The sequence below is a fragment of the Stegodyphus dumicola genome, chromosome 11 (genome assembly GCF_044657685.1).
Source record: "Stegodyphus dumicola isolate Sdum_Otavi_A_Nest chromosome 11, ASM4465768v1".
Taxonomy (NCBI): Eukaryota; Metazoa; Arthropoda; class Arachnida; order Araneae; family Eresidae; genus Stegodyphus; species Stegodyphus dumicola.
Window position 1 is genome coordinate 161,774,295 of NC_140778.1, and position 23,783 is coordinate 161,798,077.

The 23,783-nt window shown below is 33.3% G+C and overlaps 1 protein-coding gene across 6 annotated transcripts in view; it reads right to left on the reverse strand.

Moving 5' to 3' along the window:
* The window catches only part of LOC118183531 (phospholipid-transporting ATPase ID-like), a 370,912-nt gene that overhangs the window by 257,135 nt on the left and 89,994 nt on the right, over window positions 1-23,783 (reverse strand). Inside the window, exon 1 of one of the 6 annotated variants that reach the window (XM_085826197.1) lies at window positions 23,423-23,444. The exons of 4 other annotated variants lie outside the window; for them this stretch is intronic. The gene's annotated coding sequence lies outside the window, so the exon portion shown is untranslated. Of the gene's footprint in view, window positions 1-23,422; window positions 23,445-23,783 lie in introns of those variants that run through there. One more of the 6 variants, XM_085826192.1, reaches the window with a different exon arrangement.

Consider the following 23,783-nt stretch of genomic DNA (forward strand, 5'->3'; position numbering starts at 1 on the left):
TTTTCTAAGGGATTCATGATTGTTGCTGGTTTTTTTTATAATGGCAAGTTAAAAATAAAGAGAGTGCAAAAAAATGTCAAGATTAACTCCAAATACTATCAGGAACTTATTTTGTCGCCAATTTTTCTGAATGAAATACCATCGCTTTACCCACAGTGCCATCAATCTGTGAGACTCCATCAGGACAAAGCTAGCAGTCACACATCAAAATCCACTGTAAATTTCCTAAAAGAAATGGAACTGGTAGAACAAAACTGGAACAAAACTAGAACAAAACTGGTATGAAGGCCATACCCTTCACTGATATCCCTACTAAATCTCCCGATGTGTCACCTATGGATTTTTGTACTTTCGGACTTTTAAAAACTGCATTATCCAAACGTTGTCCCAAAACCCTAACAGAACTCTGGAAAGCTGTTCGGGAGGAATGGGATAGAATAGCTCTTCTGCCACTTCAAAAGTCATTATTATCTTGGAAATTGCGGTGTCGAAAGATAGTTCAGAATAAGGGATGTCAAATAGAACATTTAAAACACAAGAATTTTATGTAATTTAGTTTTGTGAATACAACATACATCGTCTAAAAAATGTGTGAACAGCCTCTGTAGTGTAAGCTTCTGTAGATATGGTGTTAAGTAAATATGACGTTATACAGCTTAATGTAACAAAATTTTAAAATAAAACAAAATTTTCCTTTACAACAGTGTTATGTATTCAGACTCAGAGAGTCTGTCAGTAATATTAATATTAATGATTAAACAGAATTTTATTTTTATATCTTATGCAATATATCCAATATACCTTATGCGCTTTGGCATCTATGTTAGGTTAAGAAAAAGTGCCCGCGATTAATAGAAGGGCCTGAAAACATGTGATATTTAGTATATTTGAGTTAAGATATGAAACTATCTAACATTGCTTGAAGAAACAGAACTTTGTTTCGTTGCCAACAGCTACGGAAATTAAAAGGAAAACAAAATTAAAATTCAGGTATAAATATTGTTGCGGAATGCCCAACGGCTACGCGATGTCCCTGCCTTTTTAGCAAACAAAAAGGCAGGGTTAGGCAGTGTTCCCAGATTTGGCGCAAAATCGTCCATTTGGCGATATTTTTCGATATACCATAGACGAAGCGCGTTCTAGAACGCATTCTTAACGGTTTTCTCGGGAATATTTTCGAAGGTAGGTTAAAGCTATATGTAACCTGCCTGTACTGGGAGAAAGTAGTATCTTCAGTTCAGAGATTAGCTTGCGAGCGATAGACTGGGTCGGGAGCTGTGCTTTAGTGCTTTGCCGTGAAGGTGCCTTCAATGTTACAGCCGCAAGTCTGTGTTGCTGATTGTTTCAGCGTGTTTGTTGCAGTTTTTTGACGAGTTTAAACGTGTCTATGGAACTGTCCTGTGTAATACTGGCGAATAAATTGTGTTTTGATTCTTCATCAAGTGCTGTCATTAATCACTCCAAATCCAAGAACCCGTAGAACTCAACAGTATAAAGTAACTATTAGATCAGCAGGATTTAGAATTTGCCAAGCTATTCGCGAGATCAAGTACACTTAAGCTGCGTTCAGACGGGGCGTAAAGGACATAAGTGGTTAAAGCCGAGCTCCGTTGCCAAGGCAACCAGTCTGTGCTACGTCACAAAATCTGGTTTAGGGCTCGTGGCATAGGGTTTTCAACTTTACGCCGAGTTTTGGATAAGCGTCGACCAATCAGAGCGAAGCTAAAACGAAGCGGCGTTCTACAGAAGATTTCGCTGTTACAAAACAAGCAGAGCGAACGCGGGAAATCAATCGAGCAGGAGAACAGGGTGGGAAGTTGTAGACACATCCACGCATGCGCAAAGTTAGCATCTCTCATTGGCCACGGCTTACACCCCGTTCTCGCAAGTGTGAACGGAATTCCCGTATTTTATGCCCTTATGGCTATGCTTCTATGCCCTTTACGCCGCCGTCTGAACGCAGCCTTACAAACCCATGATTCGCTAAAACTTAGATGGTAAATACTCAAACCTTTATGGTACTAGGAATACTAGGGCCATGCTTAGAACTTTAAATTCGTAATTAATGTGTATTGCAAACGCAGTCTTTTAAATTCCATACGTAAGTAATTTCCGGATAAAGATTAATAATCTTGAGTCGGTATGTGTGTTGTGTATAAATGAATGGTACATTTAGTGGGAAGGAAATGTGTATTCCGACCGATGATCTCACACCAGTAACAAACATTTCTTTAAAGTTAATTTTGCATCATTTGAGTTGAACAAATTTAATATTTTAACTGACATATATTTCATATTAATTAAGCACATACGTAGACAAATTCGAGATACATGGCGGCGTCAGTTGATAATTCATTCCGTCTCGTTAATATGTAAACATATCCCATAGAATATTAATTTTGAGATGGCAGCTGTCACTATTTCAAATGATTTTTTTAATTTTGTGTGCGCAGATAGCAGAACTCCAGAATGAAATTTCAGATTGCACTCAAATGAAGCACAAAATGGGATTTTTGAATGCATAAATAGTTATAAATTACGCGTAAATAATTATAAAGCAGATTGTTATTCGCAATACTGTGAAACATTTTCTAAAATTTATAACAAATAAATTCAGAATCGAAGCCAAATTTTATTACATTGAAACTTACTAAGCTTCTTATTATATATTTAAAAAAAAGCTCATAGTGTCCAAAATTTTCTGAATATCTGATGTAATATCCATTTCGTCGGTATAGGATTGCTAGTATACCCCACTCGATCAGTGTCCCAGCATTGGTCTGGAGATTAAGATGTTTAGGTAGGGCAGGTTATTTGAATATTTTAAAGTACACTAAGACCCCACTTAACGCGGGGGATACGTTCCATCGAAGTAGAGCGTAATGCGAAACAGCGCTAAGCGAGGCTATCTTAACATGTAAATAATGGGGTTAGGGGAAGACTGATAAAAAATGGTTAGGCATTAAATTTAATAATGTTTTTTTTAATAAAAATAAAATCAAATATTTATTTCTTATAAAAATAAAAACAATATAAACGCATATACTTTTAAAAACAAATAAAATTCTCAGTCAGATCATTCAGTCTATTCTGGGTTTCCAATTTTCTGCCTTTTTGTCAAGAAGGCATTATGATAGATTGGCTTAATGGCATATTGCGTTCAATTTCGTCGTCAATCCATATAGACAGCCGTTTTCCCATTTCCTGTATAATGTTATTTCTAGAACAGGTAATTCTAGTTGCAGAGCTTGACGTAGTTGCAGTTGCCGATGACAGTATTTTTTCTTTATTCTTAAGAATTGTCCTTATTGTTGAAGTTGTCAAAATCAATGCAGCACTAATTTGAGATTGACGTTCACCAGAATCTAATCTTCTAATCACTTGCATTTGAGTTTCCAGTTACAATAATGTCAACAAATGTTGTTTCAAATGATTAAAATGCAAGAAACACAACTACACTGTTTCGGATATGTTATTTGGAAACCTAGCGCTGCGCACAATTTCGGAGAATTCCCGGGTTGAAATAAAAGAGCGCTAAACCGAAACAGCGTTAAGCGGGGTCTTACTGTACATGTGGACTGTCTGCTTTAGGGAAGCGAGGCCTTCGTGAAGCTTTTTCTAAGAGAAACTGTCTTGTTTTCACGTTATATATGCGGAAAGCCACGAAAACCAGCAATGCAGCCTAGATTAGAACTAAGGTCAAACTATCAACATTCGGTGGTTTTAAGCGTTCTGAAAGTGGTGAGGAGGAGATTAGGGTGGAGTGCAGGTAAAAAGTGTGTTCCCATGGCAAACCCCTAATGTCGCATTTGTTTAATAATACCTCAACTCCCACAGACGCCCTCTGGCGGAAGAGAGAAAAAGTAGCTAGTTGAAAGAGTGACGCGTCTAAACTTACTCGAAACGATGAACAGTTTCTGTATATACTTGAAACATAATACTTGTATTGAATACCTTGCAAGTATTATGTAAATATCTTTCATATATTAATAATAAATTTCTTAAAAAAATTGTATTAGAGTTTGGCAGTAAATGGATTTCAGGATAGACTAAAGGATATTGAAAGGAAACCAAGCCAGTTAAGGGCAGCCCTTTAGACGGTAAGTGAATTTTCCCTTATCTATTTAGAAAACTAAAAATTTTAGTAGTAAAAAGTTGATAATTATAACACTCAAGTCATACAAGAATAAATTTCAAAAATTAAATTGATGACTGCATTAACACATCGTTCAGTGCTGCCTATTCATTTTAGTGGCACATTTTAACTGAGATTCTCTCTCGAATGGTCTCTGTGGTAATACACTAGCATTTATATAGTAAAAGGAAGTAATCATAACAATGTTTGCTTCCGATTTTGTCACCATACATTAATGCATATATGTCAAATAAAAAAGCACCCTTTTATGAATTATGTAAAAAAAATAAGGGATTCAGTACAATAAAATCTGTAACGAAATCAGTGGCGTAATTTTTTTAAAGAACTTTTAAATAATTTCACAGACCATATGCAAAAACCTGTATGAAGTTCCTAAGTAAATACACAAGCTCAGTAGATTTCAACGATATCGTTGATTATTTTCAGCAAGTCCTGATGATGGTCGCTAATTAGAGGATTTCTTTTCGCGGATTTCATTACTTTCTTCATAGAATTAACACATGCATGTACGTTATAAAATAAATATAACAGTTATAGTGATAAATTTCCCTAATTTTGTTCAAAACTATTTCTGACTTGTTTTACTAAATTTCCTGGTTTAAAGTAATTGTGCTTTTCACTATCTTCTAGAAAAATATATGTTTTCAAGCGACAAACAAATAAGTATGAGAACTCTATATTTACTTTTCCGGTAACCAATCACATTCTCATAGGTCACTTTTCCTAGGGATTCCTTCCCAAGGACGTTTTCCAGTATAGAGATTATTCCCCAAGGGCGTTTTCCAAATAAACACTTCCCGGGATTATTCATTTTTTTGGGGTATTTTATTTCTGTCGCTACGCCTATGGCCATCATAAAATGCTTTACCTTGCTTTTATTAATATGTGTCATCTATTGCTTACTATGCTTACGGACCCCCAGTTTGTTAATTTAATACTCTAGTTATATTAGATTTTGTTTATTTTGTTTCGTTAGAAGGAGATTTGGGAGAAGCAAATCCATTTACATATTCTAATGCAATTTTCGAAATTAAACTGTTTCACATTACACAGGAAAAAAAATCTCCATTTAGCTAGCTGAATTCCAAACAAAAGCAAATTTCCACGGGAAAAAGCAATTTGGTAAACTTTTTCAAAGAGCAGTGGTTGACAGGTTTTAACAGAAATGACGTTAAAGATACTGTAGTGAAACCCAGGCGCTGGAGGTTAAACTTGATTGCTAAGTAATCTTTAAAACATCACTTCTCGACAGTGTTCAACAGAAGCAATGCACATGCTGATGGATATGGATTAAATTCTAGATACAGATATATGAAATTTCTTATAACCACATCCTTGCAGTAAAGATATACTTAAAATTTGTCAATCAGAGTGTTCTGAACAGAAAGATGGTTACGAGATCATCATACTCAGTATTCAGCTATTTTTAGTATCAAAATTTGGTTGTGGTGAGCTACTCTGTGATCCTGATGATTAAGACGCGTGATTAACAGCATGAGTTCCCACTGATGATTAGTCAGGACTCCTGTGTTTCTTGTTTAATGCATGGATGTTCTGACAGAAAATGCAGTCATCTTTATGCAAATAAATTTGTCAATTAGTTTTACAAGTTAAAAATATGTGTTAATTTGGAATAAATTACGTAGATGCGTATGAAGTCACTACTAAATAAAAGTCGACATTTCTTCACACGAAAATTCGACCTGTGGCTAAATTCTTACGACTAGGTGTCTAGATAAGAGAGTTCTCTATCATTGAACTGCAGAAATACAGAAATTTTAAGTAAGCAATCATTCAGGCTTTAAGCTAAGATAAAATGCAGAAGTGAATTGTCCCTTCCCGGAAGTTTAACCTTAAAATTACGTTTTAGTTTTCAGAAAGGCAATAATCTTTACTAGGAACAACGTAAACTTCTGCTACGTACTTGAAAGAAAATGATTTTCAAACTGCAGCAAATACTAAAAGTTTTGCTATATTGCACCAGACCTTTGAGCATAAATGCATTGAACCATACGCACCACGTGAAACGTCAAATAATACTAATAACCCGAAGCAGCAGAGCATGTCACTGAATTTCGTAGCAACGGCGTTTCAAACACAAAGAGCCAATTTAGAGGTTAACATGCTACTCTTAACATCAACTATGGAAGGGTAAATACGCGATTTTGGAAGAAGAATCTTGAGTTTCAGGAGCCTACAAAAGCTTTCCCTATTAAAAAAAGCATCTAGATACAGTAAAGAATGCAAATTACGCTGAAGTCTCTTCCTAAACATCTTCAAATAACTGGCAAAATTAAACGCTTATTTAGTTTTGATTTTAAAAGTAAGATCAGGGGGGGGGATTTCTTTATTTTAACGAGAAGAATGCTCGGTCTCCCTTCTTCAACAAGATTTTTTACTGCATGTATGCTGAAATTAATGTTATATATTAAGAAAACAGACCTAAACTTTAAGTAATTAAAAAGTAATTACTTTTTTTTCTATCTGTCTCAGTAGACGGCTTTATTTATTAAAGCTTTATTCAGGCTCAGGACATTCCGAAAGAGAATAATGCTGTCTCTCTTTTACAGATAACTTTCTTCGCCTAGGATGATTCCTTCCTAATGTTAGAAACGGGAAAACAGATAATTTAAATAATAAAATGCCTTATTAAGCTCAAAATTCTGTACTGAATTTGAAATATTCAACAAACACTTTACCTTTTTAAATGTTTCATTGTGTAATTATCTAGAGAATGTTTATGCATTAAATCTAACTTTTGTGTGAAAATAAGATATGGGGGAATCACATTCGTGAAACAAAATGAGCAATCCACGATCTTATTCAATCAGAACATGGTATGGCAAGTAATAATAAAATACAGTCCATTTATCATCCATTAATTCAATACTAACAACGAAAGACAAGTGTAGTCTATAACAGTGTTTCTAAACCGCCAGCTCACGGACCGGTGCCAGTCTTTCCATATTCTAAAGTATTATTTTAACAATATACCTACCGTCGTTTACAAAAGGAAAATATTAAAATATGCCAACTCTGTTTATTGTTTTAACGTTATCATACATACTGCACAACGCATTAGCTCCAACAGTCTCAGCGTGGCTGTTTTTTTCTGTTTAATTTACGTTTATTAGTATTAGGGGGCCTATCGTAGTGCCACGAATGTTTATTTGCGAGTAAAAAGTGCTCATATTAAATAATATATATCAGTTTTCAGTGGAGAGATGCTTATTATTCTTTAAAGTCAGTTGAATAATGGCAACTGTATTATTAGCGTAATAAAAAGAAAGAAATTATTTAAATAATTTTATTGAGGAGAGAACAGATGTTAAGGAAGTTGTAACGAAAGTTTTTAACCATATTCAATCAATATTATGAATTTCGATTATTTCAGCTGTTGCCACTTGAGCAAAGGAAAACCGACGGGAAGAGGTTGACAGGTGGCGCTTCAGTATGGTAGATCAGGGATTCTCAAAAAGTACTGGTCCGCCTTTTTTATATGCAATAGTTTTGTGTTTATTTTTTTATAATTTTCTGTGATTTTTCTCAAAATTTTATTTACTTATATATGATAACTATACCTCTTTATAATGATTACAATACTTAATTACATTTAAATATTATTGTAGGCAAAAGATAATAAGAATGTTACAATTAAGTAGTAATCCTTTGCCTTCTTATAAAGTATTCTCGTATTCTTATGTAGTATTCTTTCATACTTTCTTATGTAGTGTATTAATTGTAGTAATAACTTTTAAAAAAATTTTCCGGGGGGGGGGGAACACCGGTCCGCGAAATGTTTTCCTAAATTTTACCAGTTCGCAAGCCAAAAAGTGTTGAGAAGCATTGATCTATGGTATTCTTTTGGCTTAGTTTTAGTTACCTAGTTGCATAAAAACAAACGGAATATTGCATAAACTCTTCACGAGGATATTCTATGCTTAGAATGATAAAAATCTGATTCACAACAATATTATTCATAGTTTTTGAGAGAAATGTAAACACGAAATTATGGCATCGTACATCCAGTTCAAAATAAGTACGATGTAGGGTTTCCTTAGTTCAATTAACCAATTTTTCAAATTTTTGTTATCTTTTCTGAACTTCTCAACTTCCTCTCGTATTTCCTCCCCAAGATGCAAATTCATTCAGAGCGTGCTTTCGCTAACCAGCGCAAGTTACGAGTCTGTCCTTGCTGTTTCGCGGAGTTGGTGTTGCTCTTTTTGGACATTTAAATAATTATCACATTGGATTTTAGGTTGTCAATTTACTTACCCTTAACTTAAAGTGGTGGTCTAGCACTACTCTTTAGCCTTGAATTTATTGTGTAACGATTATTAAGTTCCACCGCAAGTTGGGGGTGGTGTTGTAAGCACAAACTACGTACCTTTCTCTTCAGAGTTGAAAAATAATAAAGGGTTATTTTTACTTTTCTTCTGTGTTAGTTTACTTTACGCCTGTGCGAGAAGTCGCCAGTTCCTTAATAGAATCTAGTATAGTTTATGTGGCCAAATAAAACACGATCCTACTATGTTTCATTTTAAATATTATAAACGCACGACATTTCTGTCGATTTCCTCGTATATACTGTGAATAAATGCCAGTAATGACCCTACGACACGCGTGTAATAAGTGACACGTGAACCCATTTTGGGTGATACTCATCACGCATTTAAAGAGACGTCGACGGAGACAAAATAATTACATAACAGCAAAATATTTGTCTCTTGCAACGATCTCGTCATCGTCAAGATGTGCTGCGCTTACCTGAGGTGCATTCGAGTGCATCATGGTACATAGATGACACGGATGGCAGACGTATTATTCTATATGTGACACGATGCCTGAATTAAACAAGGATTTTTCCCAATTTTGACACGCCAAGCTCAAAAAGTTCGCAATCACTGATATAAGCTAATTACCCTTAGAAAATCTCTCTCGAAAGAAATCATCCCTTTAGGAAGATTTCTCAAATACTTTCTTATTATTTTTGATTAAAACCAAATCAGACCTTTGAGAATTCTTTCACGAAGGCAGATAGACCTTGTGTCAAATCAAAATCAGTCAAACAATTTAGAAGTCCTAAGCTTACATACGACGTTATAAATATTTTTATGAATTGCACTAATTATGTAAACATTTAAAAATTATTAATCAGATGTTTGTTAATATAAACTATATTTACAAATACTTTATGACTAATATTTATATAATTAATTATTACTTTATTGTAGCTACGCTATTATAAGTATACTTCATTTATTTATTTTTATATGAGACCTTTTTATACTTCCTTACTGACACTGTGTAATTAATTAGATATATATTAATATCAAAGGTATTTATAAATACTTTGAAACTAATATCTATATAAAATATTCAAAATCACATTATTTATAAATAAATATTTTTTTTTACTTTGAAGAGTTCTTGCTACTGTTAGAAAGGTAAGAAAAAAATAAGGCTAAAATTATTAAAAAGGCAGTATATTATTTTTAAATAAATTATAAATAATATTTCACCCTTATAAGAATGATAAATTAAAAGTGGTGTGATATGTGGAAGAGAAACATCTCTCAAAATTCGTGACTTTCCATGCTGCATTCCAGATTACCTTGGTAGTACCGTATTTATAACATAACAGGACAACTGAAATTCTAAATATATACAATCGGACCCACATATGATAAAATTTTGGTAATTAAATACATTTGAAACATCACGTGTAACATCCAAAAATAGGCCAGTCTAAGTACTTCAGCAATTGCTGTTTATTACAATATTGTTGTTTCTATTTTCTTGTTTACTCAGTTAGTTTTATGACACTTCGCAAGGAAGGAGGAAAAAAACGGCTTAAGCTTTAGTTGAAAATGTTAGATTGAGCGTTAAGAGTAAAATAAAATAAAAAAAAAAAAAAAAATTAGCAGTTGTTTGTTTATAGCAGACGCTGCCAGTCGTACCAATAGGCCCAGTTTCCAAACTTGGAAAAGGCATGGATGTCTGTAAGTGTATAATTTCTGTGCGGCATGGAGGCACTCAAAATAGTATTGTCCAGCCGTAATTTCTCTGGAATTTTTTGGTGGTAGGGAAAGAGGAGTGGGAAACCCAGAATGTTGCTAGAATAGTGAATACAAGTGTGTAACACGCTTCGCCAAGATGCGAAATAAAGTTGTAGTGCTATAAAATACGAATGTTGAAAATAAATGTAAAATTTTGTTGTTCAGGCCGTGTTGTCTTCGATGTAATCATTAGATTTTAGAGAAGAGCACTGTGATTTGCCGGTGCCTGTCACGTGAGTGAAACACCTACCCCCGGCAGGTGAATCTTCAGAGAAACGATGGTACTTCTGAACAATAATCACTGACATATGATAGAGACTTTGACTGCGAAGGTTTGGGTAGAACTTGCTGCTGTCAGATTTTCTAACTCATTAAACAACTGAAGCGGTAGTCAGAGTTTTAAACCTCGGATCTGAAACTGTGATGGGCCCACAAACGGCCGAGCGGTTAAGTCGCTGAACACTGGTAGTTCGGTCCGAGGTTTGAATCCCGCGAAAGGGCTGGCTGCATGGGTGTTTTCGTGCTTTTCCCCATCTGTATAGTGTATACGAGCCAGTTTCCCTTAAAACGTCCTCCACGAAGGCATCCCTCTCCTTAGGCAGATAGCCCTAGTGTGCTTTACCATAACTAAATACACCACACCACTGAGACTGTGCTGGTATTTCCATCTTATCACTTTTCTTTCTTTTAACCAATGCTTTTAAAGGGTTAGAAATGATCATGAGAAATTTGCCATATAAATTACATCAATAAGAGAAGAAACGAGTAACGTTAATGTAAATTTTCATTACAAAATTTATTTTCAATTCAGCATCAGTTATATATTAATTTAGAAGTCAAACAACAAAAATCAGCATTATGTTTTCAAATTTTCACAGGACTAGTTTCGACCAAAATTATTCAAAAAACATTTTCCATTGGTGAATTATATTTTCTAGAGGCATTTCACATTCAAAAAAATCTTCCTGTTCTAGCTAACGAGCCTAATTTCAATCCATCTTTGCCTTCAGGCTTTAAAGAAATTATGTTTTAGTTCTCGTTTCATTAACAGATGGCCCAGTAGCTTAACTCCTGTTCAGTCTTTCTTATCTTATCTTGTCTAATCACTGTATCTTATCTCGTTCACTTGCGCTTTTGCAGCTGAGGATGATGTTTCGGTAACACTGTAAGGATCTTAAGTTTTACTAACGTTTATTTTATTTTAAATCTTTACTATCACTTCTTATTTTCTACTTCCGGCCAGAATTATAAGCGTTAACGTATTTATGCAAAGTTTGTCTGGCGAACGCCAAGTATTTAAGTTGTGGCTTTTTAGCCAAGCAAAAGAGAGGAAGCAGTTAGTCGAAGCAGGCCGCTTACCTTAGAAGTTTTACTCAGTTGCTGGTTGCCTTCCAGGCCAGAGGTTTAATCCTCTTGATAACTTTAAACGTATTGTAGTGTTCACAGTTCTCTGTACTACATACGGCTTCCTGTTAATATAAGGCCAATCTTCCACGTTTATTATTTCAAAGTCAAATTAGAGTTTAGTTTTATTTTTATATTTTTACGTTTAGACCACAAGTAGTGGGTCTTTGTATTCCGAAGTACGGAAGTTATTGTAAATAGAGAAAAACAAAGGGTTTTGTATACCCTTCTTGTGTATCCTGTCTACTTCCCACAGTTATTGAACATAGCTTTAGTAAGCTCTCTGTTCCGAGTCAGGTCCTTGCATGTTCCCGAAGAAAGTAAGACGGAACATTGAACCTGATAACACCATCAAAACTAGTCCTGAGAAAATTTGAAAACATAACGCTGATTTTTTTTGCTTGACTTCTAAATTAATATTTGTTCTACGTGTTATTCTAACTTAATTAACAGATGTATAATTTCAATTTTAATGAATCGCATTATTTATTCGTGCTACTAATATTATATCTGATTTACCTGTAATATGTAAACAACACTTCATTTTTACTGAATCGCATACAGTATTTAATTTATAAATACGCGGGACGAATATTTATCATCTATTCATATCAACAATACATTTATCAAAAAATATCCTTAATCATGATAATTTATTTATTTATTCTAGGCAGGAAAGGGGCATCAGTCGGAGAGAGGGGTTGGCATATTCTTCAGCATATCACTGTACATTGTAGAAACGTGTTGCGTGCTCCGTTTTGTTAAGGAAAGTCTAGTATTAACATAATTTATTAAGGGAAGTCTAGTATTAACATAATTTATTGCCTGCAATAATGTACGGCGTTTGTGTGATGATACGTTATCTCTAGGGAAACAAATGTGTTTTTGTTGCTTTTGAGTGAGTTTTGAAACCATTTCCAGATTGCATCTTGTATATGTGAGAAGAATTTTGAAGAATGATTTAATACAGAAATTTCATTAAAAGGGCATTCAACCTGGAATATAAATTTGGTTTTCAGGAAAGGATAGGTTAAGACAAAATTTAAAAATTCGGGAAGCAGAATTACTCTCTGTACTGTCTGGTATCTACTGATTAACAGATTGGCCCGTGTCACTCTCTCGACGTAAAAAAAAAAGTATTGGGATTTTTATAAATGATTAAATGGGTTTCATAAATATGTATTTTTAATGGTAATGCATATAAAATAATAGCTGTTGCGTGAAAAGGATTCAAATCTCAAAAGGTTTACTCGCACATTATAAATGTTCTACTCGTCGTAGACAGATCACGCGACACATATCCAAGCAACAGTGGAGTTTCATTCATACCTTCTGTAGCCTGTTTCCCTCCCCTTTCTCCAGGTCTGATATCTTACTGTGTGACTTCTTCGGAAATCCATTATGCATTTCATTTTTACCCACATTTCTAACCCAGAAGGCCTATTAGTCATGAAACACCATTTTGCGTTGAATCTCTATAAACGGCTGTATCGCTTTTCAAATTGTTGCCACCAAATGTTATCGCCCTGTATTATATTTAAAGAAATTAAATAATGAAGAATCGGCATGAATGTATGCATGTTTCTTGCATTATGAAAAACAATAATACATAGAGCCATCAAATTTTGAATACCGTAGTCCTCCACCCGAAAGTGGACACCTGGAAGCCTCAATCTTGAATTTCGATTTTTATTATTGTCTCTTTCCTTTTTTTTAAACTTTAACGAATTTTTTTTATTAAGAAACTCAACTACTTCAAAGCGAATGTGTTGCCACGCACTGCACGAATAAAATTTTTTTATCTCCAGCACGCAAGACTCTGTCGAAAATTCTAAAGATATGCTGTTTTTAAACATTTTTGGTCCAAATGCTCTGGAAAGGCGTATGTTTGTGTAAATGAAAATAATAATAATAATAATAATAATAATGGCGTAATAGAAAACCTGAAAGCTTTCAGATTTCTTTTAATTTTCATATTTATATATGCATTTCATTTTCATATATATTCTCACGGCCAGCAACATTGGCGGAGCTCAAGACATGCATCAATGTTGCCATGATGGTCGCTAACCAATGCCTTCTACATGGGCCATTGACTAATACTTCTTTATAGTAGGTATCGCATGGACACGGGAACGCTGCTGAAGGTATGGACAGAACTCGGTTAACACGTGGATGTTTGTCATGTGACTAACATGGCATATTTGGAAATTTCATAGGGTGTAAAGAAAATTTGTTAAGTTTCCGATTTTTTTATACATCAACTATTACTTTATTCGTGTATAATATTTCTAGTAATACATTGCTTTAATGTCTTACAGATCCTTTATAATAACCTTATATAGTAATTTAATGTTTTTATTGCTAATTATTATTATATTGCGTCTTTTGTTTTATCTCATTATAAGAAATTAAATGAAATTTTAAACTGTGTTTAGTACTACACAACACACAAATTTTGCCCTTCTATTAACATATCTCTGCTCCGGTAAAGCGACGACCAGGATTCTGTGTATCTTTACCTATTTCCTATTCCTAGACCCACATACCCAGATAATAGATGGTAACCATAAAGCTTCGTGCTGGAGTTAGAATCCTCTAATATTGGAGGTATAGTATATGTTACGGTGAAACACCGAAATCTGGAGAATGTCGACTTTCACCGGTGAATGTCAACATTCACATAGTCTCTTGGTGTATCTCCGAAATATTTTCCAAATACTCTTATTTCTGACATACACCGGTCAATGTCGACATTCACCATGTACTAATGGTGAATGTTGAACAAATAACAATAGTTTATTTTCTTCTCCGTAATTCAGTCGCGAATAAACGCACTTGAGACTTGAAATAAGAACTTAAGAACATGAGAACCTAAAACACACAATACATTCAAAATGAGAAAGGAAAATAATAGAAGTTAAAAACTTACTTAATTATACAGTACGTTGTAAATGAGAAAATAAAATAACAGTCATAAAAAACTTACTAAATTATGTGATTCAAATCTTATTTATTGCAACAACTTAAACTATTATGGCACCTTATGACCTCTCTTTTCGACCTTCACCAGAGCATATCTGTGATTGTCGACATACACCGGTGAGGGTCCGAATATACAAGAATGTAGTGAAATATTCGGTCTTTCACCGACGTATTTGGTGAATGTTGATATTCTCCGGTGAAAGTCGACATTCTCCAATTTCGGTCTTTCACGGTAACATATATACCAAAGCGAACATGTCTTCTATGAAAACAACGGCTACGGGTTACCCCAGCTGTCTATAAGTCTTATATAAAAAACTAGTTTATTCCAAAATTACTCACAGTAGCTAATATAAGGATAATAACTAATGCGATAGATTGATAACATACCTTACGCATATCAGAGCAATTTAATTACTTAAACTTTTAACTGTCATGCCCGAGATAATCTCGGGCACAGCACTGGTGTTCGAAAATGTCACGCCCGAGGATTACTCGGGGTAATTTTTTTTTTGAGTGCCTCGTATTGTTATACCCGAATATATATCGGGAGACGTTTATTTCGGCTTCATCTCTTTGTCAAACCAGACTGTATCTCGCGAAAAGTTAATGTGCGCTCAATTCAATAGATGACAGCACCTTTACTGAAGATTTCAAAGGCTAGAGGTTATAAATTCTTTGGTTCAAAGTGCACGGGATCTTTTTGTTGTAAAATGGCGTCCAGTTTTTTGAAACATTATATAGATGATTTAGATTCTTCGACCGAAGATGAAGGATGTGTGTTTGACGAGCAGTATTCATGATACTTCCATGGTCAGCCTCAAAAATAAAAAAAAAATGAAGATATACTCAAGCCGAAGATTGTTTCTGACTACAGTCTAACTATGGGTGGTGTAGATCGCTGTGAGCAGAAAATATCCTTTCATCCAACAATCCAAAAACGTCAGAAAAGATATTATAAAAAGATATTTTTACATTTACTAGACAAGGTACTCTGGAACTATATTTGCTCTATAAAAATGTAGTTGAGAAAGGTATTACATTTTTAGAATCTCGAATCCCAAGTTGTAGAAAAGCTTTTACATAAATATGATGATGCAGCTTCTGTGCAAAAGAATGTTGGCAGACCACCTACAATAGATAACCCTGCCCGTCTTACTGAACGACATTTTATTTCCCATAGTCCTCCTTCTCCTGTGAAACGTGAGCCTACAAGACAGTGCAAAGTGTGTTGTTCGAAAAAGGATAAAAATGGGAAAAAGATAAGGAAAGAAACACGAATCTGGTGTAGTGATTGTGGAGTTGGTTTGTGTTTGGAAAAGTGTTTCCAGTTGTACCACACAAGACTGAATTACTGAACTACTAATAGATATTCACTTTTATTTATTTATTTTTTTCATTTATTTATTTTTCAGAAAGTAATTAATTTTTTTCATTTTTAGAAAATAATGCTCCACTAGAAGCGAACTTTACAACTGCCATGTTGAGTGGCAGCCGCCTCAAGCAAATATGCAGTGGCTACAAAACTTTAAAAATTTTACCCATGTACTTCAAAATATAAATTTTTATATTTTGAATATTATTTGTACTAAACATTTATATATATTTATATAATATATATAAATATTAGTGGTAGTATATTTTATTCTATCTATTTATAATCTAGGGAAGTATATTTTATTTTGTACTAAACATTTGATTTTTCCAATAAAAAAAAATTTGACAATTTGTGTACCCAAATCATCAAAATAACTTGACAGTTAAAGGGTTAATGACAAGACTAACTTAACGATTCTCAAAACTTTACTCTTCTAAAATATATACCTTTTTCGAGATTTAAGTATTGCTTTAATTGTACGTTAGAATGATATTAATGATTTTAGCTGGAACATCAACAAATTAAAATTCTTACAATTCTATTTCCGAGAGATGCTTATTTTGTTTTGATATAGGATAAAAAGCGAGAAGAAAACTCTTGATACTAGCCACATAATTGCCACTTTAATATATTGATTTCAAGCCAGTCATATTAATAAAAGCAGGGAAAATCAAACTGTAAAGCGTTTGGTAATTTCAAATAGGAGTCATAGCTATAATACTCACTCACAAATTATGTCTTTGAGTTTGACTCTTAAATTTTGTTAAATACCAAGAAACTTTTTAACACTTCAAAGACATGTTTTCAGTTAATATCTGAAATAAATTAAAATTACCGAATAAGATACATCGAAATATAACCGTTTTCTAAACATCGTGTTAGTTATTACAGCGAAATCCATCAAAATAAATGTAGCTTGTAACAGTTCATAACGTTAATTCATGATGATTAACCTAACGAGGGACAATTATTGCAAGAACGTAAGGAAGAGCGCACTCCTATAAAATATTTAAACTTAGGTAGATTTCAACCTTTAGTTTTAGTACATTTATTCAATATTTATTCATTGCGTGGAGTTCTTTGATAAAACTATCGAAAGATCAACAAATTATTCCTGAAAAGGCACTCACATGAGCAGTGACTGTAGATTTATGTACTTGAAAAATATTCACAACAATTACGTATAACTTAAAATCTTGTTATTGTACTAGTCTGAAGTTAGTCAAATAATAGTCATTTTTAAAACAAGTAACTGGTTTGAGTTCACAATAATGTCTGTAACAATAAAATACCTAGGGGCGGTAAAATCACCGAACGCTGGTAGTTCCGACCTGGGTTCCATCCCAGGCAAACGGGCTGGTGCATGGGGATTTGCGTGGTTTTCCATACTTGTAACGTGCATACGATCCAGTTCTCTTACAACGTCCTCCACGAAAGCATCCCTGTGCTTAGGCAGATAGCCCTAGTGTGTTTTGCCATAATCAACTAAACCGGACTAAACTAAACAAAAGCTTGAATTCTATTTAGGAGATATATTTATCAACATCCTAAGTAAATTCAAAAGCGTAACTGAAGTAATACTTATTCATATATAATTATATATGTTGTTGTTACCTCACTTGTCTCACTTACCTCACTTGTCTGACAGTAACATCAAAGCAAGCCCACGAAATTCATCGTGGCAAGAAGTGCAAGACTGCGCCTGTCGTTGGCAAGAGCCATGAGTACCATACAGTACGACTTTGCTTAGTTCTGCCCCCCCCCCCAATTTTGATGGAAAGCACCCCGAGGGGACAGGTTCGAGGGTCTTCCACACCTTTTCCCTTACATCAACCTCTCGAAAGGACTTTCGGCTCGCCGAATGTTTAGATTGCCCCCATGCTGCACAGATACTATACATTTACAGACATCTATGCTTTCTCCGGGATTCGAACGGGGGCCTTTGGTACGGCAGTCAGCGTTGCCAACCACTATCCCGGTTGGGCGGCACAATCATATATTGCTGTTAGTTAACATTTTTTGAAAATAAACTATTTCATGAGTAATGTCTTCGCAAAAAGTAGTTTTCACGTAAACGTAACTAACGTAATAACGTAACGTAAGTAACGGAATGACATTTTGTAGAGACATTAGGATTTTTTTTTTTTTTTTTTTTTTTTTTTTTTTTTTGAAGCAAGAGAGATAAAAAATTAGCAACCGCCTTCACCGGGAATCGAACCACGGACCTCTGGAATACCGGCCCGGCATGCAGAACCACTACACCACAAAGGCACTCTAAGAAAGTTCGAGATATATCTTATATACTCCCCTTTTTAAAGGGCGACTGGGTTTTTTTTAGGAGACCCAGTCGATAAATCCTGGGTGTGGAGAAACCTCATCCAACACCCTTTTAGTTCGGGCGCCACTGTAGAGACAATAGGTATATTTTTGGAAGCAGGAAAGATGAAAAATTAGCAACCGCCTTCGTCGGGAATCGAACCACGGACCTCTGGAGTACCGGCCCAGCGTGCAGAACCACTACACCACGAAGGCACGCTGGGAAAGTGGGAGAAATACCTTATAGTTTGACTAAGCATAATTAGTTTTGACAAAAATCGAGTACCACTTCATAACATTTCTTTTATTTAACATAAGATAAAGCATTCAAAGGAAAGCAAATGCAGACAACAAAAAACACGTATTCGTGGTTTAGGTGTGAATCCGATGATTTCAAGAATAAATAAATGACAGGAGGAATTCATACATAATAGATTTGTTAATGTATGTGACCGCTAATTTCAAATTGTCGATAAACTAATGAGTTCAGTGATGCTAAACAGTATAACTAATGCGGAAACGTAATGAAAAAGGCAATAACATCCTCTGCTAATCGTTGTGAGAAATGTAACATTTAAAATCAATTTGCTTTTGCTGATTTATTTTCTTTATTCAATTAATGAATATTTTGTAAAGAAAATAAATTATACTTAGTACGTCGCGTGCAGAAATGGCGCTTAGAAATTCTGGCCTTGAAAAAAACTTTCACAACACTTGAAGGCGCTACAGACATGTTTGTAAGAACCGCAAATCTTGTATTCTCTAATCTTTAAAACTGGCGTTTCTCTTTCGGGCGTCTTTCGGAATCAAAATATATCTTATTTCAGATTAGATAAATTATTAAAATTATTACAATGAATCTGTTTATTTAACACCTTGTTAACATGCAATTGCCATGAATCTGCTTTTTAAATTTTATTTAACAATACCCTCTATTTCTGCTTTAAGCAATACATATATTTTTCAGAAAAGGGTTATCCGAAATCGCTTCTCTTCGTTTAGTTCCGAAAAACAAATTCTTCAAGATCATTTAATATATAAGAAAAAAAATCACTATGTATTCTCTGATCTTTAAATTGGCATTTGTCTTTCAGTCAAAACTCTTCCAGACTTCTAAATGTTTCTATAGTAAATAAAGATATATTTCGAAATCAAATTGTTAAGAATTACACACAAATTTAAATTGCATACGAATTTTGCTTACAAATTATTCGAATATTTTCAACTTTATCTGAATTTTTCGAGCTAAACAGAAAAAAATTTTGAGCATCGAAATTACTTTATTGTGCGCATCCAATCAAAAATAAAAACATTTCTACAGTTTTTAGTTCATATATCTAAACTATACATTTTTTCATCGATTCTTAAATCTAGTGTAAAATGTAGCTGAACGTTTTGGAATTACTTGAAAATTTTAAACCATTTTATGAGGGGAAGAACTAGATTTGTTTTCTAATGATTGAAAATGATGAAAGAGTACATGCATTAATTACAGTTTCCTTTTATAATGCAAAAAATATTTTTCTTTTTAAACAGGTTTTTTTAAGGGAAGTTCTAAAATTAAATTATTTATTTTTATCTAAAAGACTCAAAAGGAAAATGCCGTTTCGAGATTAATAGCCTCTTCGGGCTAAACACTTTCAACATATACCGAAATATATTTAAAATCTCCTTATTTTTTAAGAAAAAGTTGAATTTCGACATTTAAAAATATTATTTTGGTTATTTTGCTTGAAATTTTTTTCCTCAAACGCATCGATATTAACGTAAAGGTCTAGCATTAGTATAATCACATTGAAAGTTGCGTATATTGTCATATAAAATACATACAATTTTCTGCAGTTCAGTTCTCTCGAAATGATTCCCACTTTTAAAACGTTTTAAAATAGGCGTATGTACTGTAAGTCCAAAAATAAAAATTACAGTAACGTTTAGTAACAATAATTGTATATCATCATTCAGGAAAACAATTTTCACGGAAAAAAATTACAACAAAGGTTTATATTTTTAACTAAATTTAAAACAAAAGTTTTTCAACTATTCAATTTAGAATTGATAAAAAGTGTGTCTTTTGTTCAATCCCTTAATTTAAACATATTGGAGAAAACGAACTTAAGTTAATGATCAACAACAAAATGTTAAAATTATTTATTTACACAGGAAATAAATTTGCCGAAAAATTTTTATTTTAAATCAGTTTTAGGCGAAATGAAGAAGCAGAACTCAATATGTCAGACAAATAAAATTTAGTTAATAAATATGCATGCTAATTTTTTTAACATGGAAACACATTGCTTTTATAAAAGATATTTATATACCTATATTAAATTCTTATTAGATTACAAAAAGTTTTATCTAAAGAGGGGAAATTTAATAAATATTTAATTAAAGATCATGCTTAATATGAATTTTCCCATTATTTGCCAGGACGGCCTACGCTTCAACCGTTTTATTATCTTTCTAACGAAGATAAATACACCTACGCAGTAAGTTAAACAAATTCCTACCAAATGAAACCAATTTAAAAAATCAAATACACAAATAGATCTAGTAACTCAGTTTAACTCTAAACCATGTCAATTTTAGTCAAAAAGCACAATTTACTCAGAAGGACTCTTAATTTCGTTTTGGCATTTTGCGTCGATTAACTTTTGAAACTGTTGAAAATAAAATGATCATGCGTTTGAAATCGTCTGATATCTTTTCCCCGGCAGGTCCTGCGATAAATGTTTATGTAAAAAAATATTTAGAATTCGGAATGTAACGGTTATTTTTTGCTTGCTAGGTTAGTTTATTCTTTATTCTTTTACTCGGATTACCTGATTAATTATACCTGGATTATATTTCACTCTAATAAGTTTATGTATGAGATGTGTTGTGAATAAAAATAAGAAAAACTTGGGCAACTTGGTCTTTATGTGAGAATCACGTTTATTCTTTAGTGCAATATAATATTATTTTTGAAGATATTGCTGTTTAAATGAATTTTATGGTTTAGGTTCGAAGAACATGATATTTAACAAATAAAGTTTACACACAAAACGTTAAAATCGCCCCTTTGGGGGTAATATAAAATCTGAAAGCTCTCATATTTTCTTTTAAATTTTATTTTAAACTGCTTTTTTTTTCACATGCACCCGTTTCACAATTGCTAGATGATCACGCCCCCCCGCTTCTTCCCCAAATTCGAAAAATTCATTTATGTAAATTCAGATTGTTTTTAATGTGTTTTATAAATTAAACACAAGAAAATATAGAAAATATTAATAAACATCAAAATTTGAATAGAAGCAGGATTTTATATTAATAAATTAAAACTAAATACTTAAAAGATACATAAAAAAACTGACCGAATTCCTTTCTCCCTGAAACTATGAAATTCGTTCCTGGGAACTCCTGTTCTAAATAGATCAGTCATAGTTTTAGAATGTTCACTTTCGTATAGTTTTATAAAAACGTCATTCGTAATGTCGCCATTAAGTGATTCAAATACTAATTTCAGCTTCATTAAATATAATGAATACTGATTGCCGAAAACTGAGAGTTTGCAAAAATATTCATTTTAGTGCCAACTCACCACAAACTGCCCTAGTTCAACTCGCTCTTTGAAATTTAGTCAATCGTAAGACGAGTACGTGATTGATGGTACTGCTAGAGTGGCTTAGCCTTACCAATTTTCTCTTTATCAACAATGAACAATAATAGGAATTTGATAATGTTTAAATTATTGTATTGGTTCTTATTGTTATCAAAAAGATAACATCAAACGTGATGTTAACAAACGATAACACTTCGTTTTACAATGTGATTAAATAAATTAATTTTTTCTTATATGTACAGAACAGAAGTTGTGTCAAAAAGATTTCCACATAATTTAACTCTTCACTTTTATTGTTAAAAGTTAAATATTTACTTCATTTTTGTTCCTTTACTTTTATGCTGAAGAAATAATATTTATTTATTTTTCTTAAAGTAATGTTTAGATCATTTAATTTTATTCTTGTAGTGCAACTTCGGGATATCAAGCAATATTTGAGGCTGCATTTGTGTGCAAGTTCGTTTACTCCTTTAAAACTAAGTCGACTCGGATACCTTAACAGTATGGTATTTGCCCTTAGTTTTTAAAGAGAACTTTACTAACCACATTAAAATTCATATTTATTATTAAAATATTTTCAGACAAATAGCACTTACCGAAACTCTTTTAAAGCACTTTTACCTCATTGCACATTCCTTGAAACACATGTTTATAATTTTTAATTATTGAAAAATGATGAAACATAATACATTAATAGTAATGTTTATTGGCCCTAGAAATAAGCTGTTAAAATATAACTAAAATAACTCCTCTGTGGGCTCCTCACCGCGAAAATAATCGTGAACTTAGACAACCTCCGTTAGAAGATGAACAGAAAGGTACTAAACAATTAATATATTTTAATTAGCAATTCATCGCAAATATATTTTCATTAGCGATTAAAAACCTATATGAGTAAAAATGAAATGAGTAAAAATTTAGAAGTTTTTTGCTTAGTTTTTGGTCTTAATTTAAGGCGTTGTTATCTTTTTCCATACTTTTACGAACCATACTCATATCTCCACACTTTAATGAACCAAATATAAAAAATAATCTCGTTTTGCAGCCACAGACTAGAAGTTGTATGAAAAGGAATATTAGCAAAATTTAGTTACCTCTCTGTTATTAAGTGTAAATAAGAATGCTTACTTAATTTTTGCTTCTTTACTTATTTTATCTTAAGATAGAGTGTTTATATAATTTAATTTCTTACTTGTAGTTCATCAATATATCCTCATATCTTTGAGGCTGAGGGTCGTTTTTTAACTATAAAATTAACCGAATCAGATGTCTTGATAGCATATTTACGCCTCAGTTTACGCTTAAGAAATGCATTACTTCCAATGCAAACTACACTAAAATTCTTATTGATAATTTAAAATACTCTAACAAACTCGATTTAAAAACTTTCATACAATTTGGTTCAAACATAATATAACCAAAATATATAAATTCCACACTTTCTTAAATTAAAAATAAACCAGGTTTTGATACCGTTTGATATTCAAATCAAGAACTTTGTCCTTCAAAAAACTATTTAACTCTACCTGTTGAGTTCCATTGCTTGTGCATGTAACTCGTGCAAAGACTTCAGTGAGAGGGGAGATAAAAGAAACGCTTTGCTTTTCACAGACCCACACGCACATGCAGCAAGACAGAATCGCATGAAACAACTAATTAGCTGTGTCCAGTTGGTCCGAAAGGAAATTCCGTCCGAGTCACCTGTCTCGTGATACCTGCCGGCTGATGAAAGTCGTCCCCCGCTTCCCATCGATCTGCACGCCCCGCCTCTGTGACGTAACAAAAGTTCTTGGAGTGGACACACCCTACGGGACATGCCGTTCTTCCATCCCTAACCGGAGACAATAGAGATGAGTTGCTAGGGTATCGGATGGACAGAAATCTTCC